The following is a 4,804-nucleotide window of genomic DNA, read 5'->3' as shown; positions in this document are numbered from 1 at the left end:
ATATTAATTCATAATTTAATATGGACAGACAAACAAGGCAAAAAAAAAAAAAAAAAAAAATATATATATATATATATATATATATATATATATATATATATATATATATATATATATATATATATATATACATAGAACATTGTCTTCCGTTACTGCAAAAATTTTCTTAAATGTTTTTCAATTTCGATAGCCTTTGCAATTTCTGGAAACGATAGGAGCTTAAATAATGAATTCACCAACAATAGCTACTAGCTACTTAGCTACTAGCAGTATGGCATTATTTTTCCCCTCTCTCTCTCTCTCTTTCTTTCCATAGCACCTGAGCTACCTGAGGCCCTGAAGTTGCCTTCCCCATCGGCCCCTGAAACTTAAAAAGTGGTCTTAAACAACTGAACGTCTTTGCAGTTTATCCAGAATTCAACTTTAGTTGAGGGGTAGTCACATTCATTATTATTATTACTGTTATTATAATGACGTTATCTTCAAACTTAACGTTAGTCTTTTTGCCTCTGTTTCAGATTTTTTTCTACGAGACTTACTGGACGAAAGGGTACAGCTGTGCGCCTGGAGGAGGCCATGACGTCATCAAAAATCGCTCTAATTCTCTGGGGCGTCTTCTTCCCTTATTTTGTCGGTAAGTTGCCAAAATACTCGGTCACTAATTTAGATAATTTTCCATTGCAACTCGCCAAATCATTTTATTTAATTTGTTTAAGAATTAGCTTCCTATTTCTTTTTGTCTGACTCATAGATGTGGTCATAGCGGTAAAAATTATAATTTTTGGGTTAACATGAAGTAGATGGAACAAAAACATCTCGTTTTCACTTTTTTTTCTTTTGATCGTTACTGCCAATGCCTCTTTGAACATCTCAAGAGAGAGAGAGAGAGAGAGAGAGAGAGAGAGAGAGAGAGAGAGAGCTTTGAAAAATGGAGACTATCTCTCTTTCTCTGTTTGCAGGTTGATTTCCCTTGGGAATCCTCTTGGGTTTATAGTTTATTGTTGTCTGTTCATAAAGTTTTTTAGCTGAAGATTTAAAGAAAGAAAGAAAGAAAGAAAGGTAAAAAGATAGAATGATAGATAGAAAGAATAAAGAAAAAAAGAAAGAAAATCTCACAGTTGCACCCAGAATTAAAAATCAGAGAGGATGGACAGCAAACTGAAATAAGGAATCTGGAATGTAGGTCAAGCAAATGGCTAAAAAAGTGGGCTGCAGCAAACATACCATCTGACAATGCCTACAGTAGGCCACTTCGTCTTTTGCAGATCTGACGAGGAGCTTTACATGCCCAGCTACCCAAATTCAGTGTCGCAAAGGTCACACGTGCGTGCATCTCCACGACGTCTGCAGGAACGGCGAACAGTGCCCAGACGGGTCCGATGAGGACCCCCGAATTTGCTCGGTGAGGGATTCGTACCTTCGAAACATTTTTGTTGTTCTTCTTGTTCTTGTTCTCCTCTTCCTACTCCTCCTCCTCCTCCTCCTCCTTCTCCATCTTCTTTTAGGGAAGAAGCTAACTCTCATACTAGTGTACAGACCTCCCCACCAACTACAAATGTCCGACGAGGATCTGTATGCACTACTAGGACAAGAAATAAACAACAAACTCTGCATTTTAATGTGAGATTTCAATTCAGCAGTACACTGGGACACTATGACCGCTACGTCAAACTTAGAAGGAAAGAGACTTCTAGAATTTGTCAAAAATGAATTTTCTCCACCAATGAGTAGACAAACCTACTAGAGGAAACAACATACTAGACATTGTCCTGTCAACTGAAGACAACAGAGTGTCTGACCTTTCAGTAGGTGCAAATCCAGGCAAAAGTGACCACAAAATTATTACATTTCACATTAATATGCAGCATAAAAAAGAGAAGATACTAAAGAGATTAGATTACCGTCGAGGAGACCTAAGAAAACTTAAGGAGTATGCTTAAAATCTAGAGTACTGCCAAAACACAGACATAGACAATTACTGGAAAGCCTTTCTAGAAGAATACACAGAAAAACGCTTGAGATGTATTCCATTACAGCAACTACTAACAAATGGCTACCACCAGCTTAAGCGGTTCAACAGAGAAATTAAAAATAAAATAAGAGAAAGAGGCAGATTGCACAAAGCAATGATCCACATCCAAGACCAGAAGAAGCAAGCAGGCATAAAGAACTCTGTAGAATGGTGGATAAATTAGTAAGAAATGCAAAGATAAATGAGGATAAGAAAGTAGAATCCGTTTGTAAGGAAAACCCAAAAAAATTCTTTGTTCATGTAAATAGTAGAAAACCAATAAAAAATAGCATAGGTCCCCTAAGAGACAATGGGGGAAACTTAGTGAACACAGACTTAGAAATACCAGAATTAGTGAATAAGTTTTACTAGTGTTTTCACAATTGAAGACATTATCTCAATCCCTGAACCAGCTATTTTATATGAAGGGGCAGAACCATTGGACAAAATAATATTTACAGAAGAGGACTTTAAAAACAAATGGAAAAACAAAACAAGTTCAAATCTCTTGTCCCGGATGGGATTCATCCAAGATAAATTAAAGAGTTGAAAGTGGAGATAGTTCCTCACCTATATAAACTACAGAAAAAGTGCAGAACAAAAAAAGGTCCAAGAGAAGAGCCGGGAAATTATTGACCAATCTGTCTAGCATCGGTCGTTTGTAAGATTTTTGAGTCCATAATTGCAGATCAAATTGTGGATCACATTGATAGAAGCAATATATATACTCTACTTAGATTTCCAAAAGGCCTTTGACAAAGTTCCACACAAGAAACGAATGACAAAGTTAGAGCTTTAGGAATTGTATGAGAAACAGCAGACTTGATCGAAGACTGGCTGCCTAATAGAAAACAGAGTCGTAATAAACGGTGAAGAATCAGAATCGGCAGATGTGACAAGCGGAGCTCCCCATGGTTCTGTCCTTGGCCCGCTCTTGTTTTTTTTCTATATTAATGACATTGATATAGGATTAACTTGCAGCATACCCAAATTTGCAGAAGACACTAAACTAGGTGTAAATGCAGCAGACCCAGAGACAGTAGAAAGTTTAAGAAATGATCTAAAGAAAATAGGAGAGTGGTAAAAAAGACAGCAAATGCCTTTTAATGTGAATAAGTGTAGTGTTACGAATAGGAACAAACAACCCTCATGCCAACTACTTGCTGCTTGGGAATGACATAAATAATGTATAACAAGAAGAGGACCTTAGATTTATTATTACCAAGGACTTAAAATCCATAAAACAGTACATAAAAGCTGAAAAGAAGGCACAGAAACTAGTGGGATACATAAAGAGGCTGTTCAAATACAAAAACAAGGAAATGGTGCTGCAGCCCTACACATCAATAGTTAGACCTCATCTTGAATATGCAGTACAGTTTTGGTCACCAACACTAAGAAAGGAATAAATAGATTAAAAAAGGTGCAAGCAAGAGCCACAAAGTTAATTCCAACCATCAGGCAAATAAGTTACCAAAGACGACTAGAGAGCCTGAACATATATGGCTCAGAAACTCGACGATTGCGAGGACAACTAATAGAAACATTCAGAATACTGAAAGGCATAACAAAAGTAGAGGGTAACCTATTTACGTTAAACGAAAACAAAACAAGAAATAATGGATGGAAACTAGAGCTGAAGAGATACAACACATCCCATTGTGGAAACTTCTTTACATACAAGATATATGTGACACATGATATAAACTGCCACCAGTTGTAAACAGCAACAGTGTGAAAGAGTTTAAAAGAAAGCTAGACAAAATCATTAGGACACTGTGAATGAACATTAAAACCTACTCCGAGAGATAAGTGAGCAAACGATGTCTCCTCGGATGGACTAAAAAGTCTTTGAGACTTCCTAATCCTTGTAACTCTCCTTCTTCTTGTTCCTCTCATTATCCTTTTTTTTTTTTTGTCCTCGATATAGTCCTTGTGTTAGGTATGGTTCTGTTGGAAAACTTGAGTATGGACAATTTCACTTCAGAAATGCTTAGTGGTATCTTAATAAGTATTTTTGACTTGGATGGACATCTGCCATCTGGAAGGTTCCGGTTATGACGTCATCAAAGATGGCGGCTGCTCGATCGTGAAAATTGTCATATCTCTCTTGATTCTGGCCCGATTTAGATGAAACAAACTATTTCCACTAATTAGAACTTTACATAGTTAAAAGAAGAGGGAAAAGTGATGAAAATGTTTGCGAATACTTAAAAGTGTCTAATTTTAAGGTATTATTCTAAAAAAATTTATGTCCAATTAATATAGTTTTTTTCGCGGGTTGACGAGATGAAATGTCCTAAAGTTGTTTAGTGTGTTAATGGATGGTGCATTAGACTTCAAACCAGATGAAAAGCCTTGCATCATGTGTAATAAAAGTGATGGGAGCGTGTCAAGTACTGAAAATGGCCGAAGAAAAATCAGGGCAGCTGCAAAAATACGCAATGACATAATTACTAACCGTTTAAGCACATTAAGTGAGGCTGCAGTGTTCTACTACCATTTAAGTAATGCCTGCTATAAACAGCGCTGTCATAAGAAGTCCCTTTTAAAGATTCAAAATGATAAAGGAAAAATAGAATATGAAGATGAAACAAGCAAATCTCAATCGACAGAAGAGCAAATCTTAGGAAATCTGCCGCAAGGATACGAGCACGACACCACAGTCCTCAAGCAAATGTTACTTCTTATCTCGACCATTTATGTATTATCTGTAACCAGAAATCTCATAAGCAAATCTACCAGAAGTATAGAATAAGTGAGAGCCCAAGAGGTGAAGAGTTTTTGAAAGCC

At 36.6% G+C, this 4,804-nt stretch overlaps 1 protein-coding gene across 1 annotated transcript in view; it reads left to right on the top strand.

Moving 5' to 3' along the window:
- The first annotated feature begins 512 nt into the window (after positions 1–512).
- Positions 513–4,804, top strand: part of LOC135224456 (uncharacterized) — a 19,240-nt gene continuing 14,948 nt past the window's right edge. Inside the window, exons 1-2 of the mRNA XM_064263456.1 lie at positions 513–634; positions 1,266–1,402. The gene's annotated coding sequence lies outside the window, so the exon portion shown is untranslated. The remainder of the gene's footprint in view (positions 635–1,265; positions 1,403–4,804) is intronic.

This window comes from Macrobrachium nipponense, chromosome 12 (genome assembly GCF_015104395.2).
Source record: "Macrobrachium nipponense isolate FS-2020 chromosome 12, ASM1510439v2, whole genome shotgun sequence".
NCBI lineage: Eukaryota > Metazoa > Arthropoda > Malacostraca > Decapoda > Palaemonidae > Macrobrachium > Macrobrachium nipponense.
The sequence above is the reverse complement of the archived record's forward strand: the minus strand, read 5'-3'. Positions and strand labels throughout refer to the sequence as shown.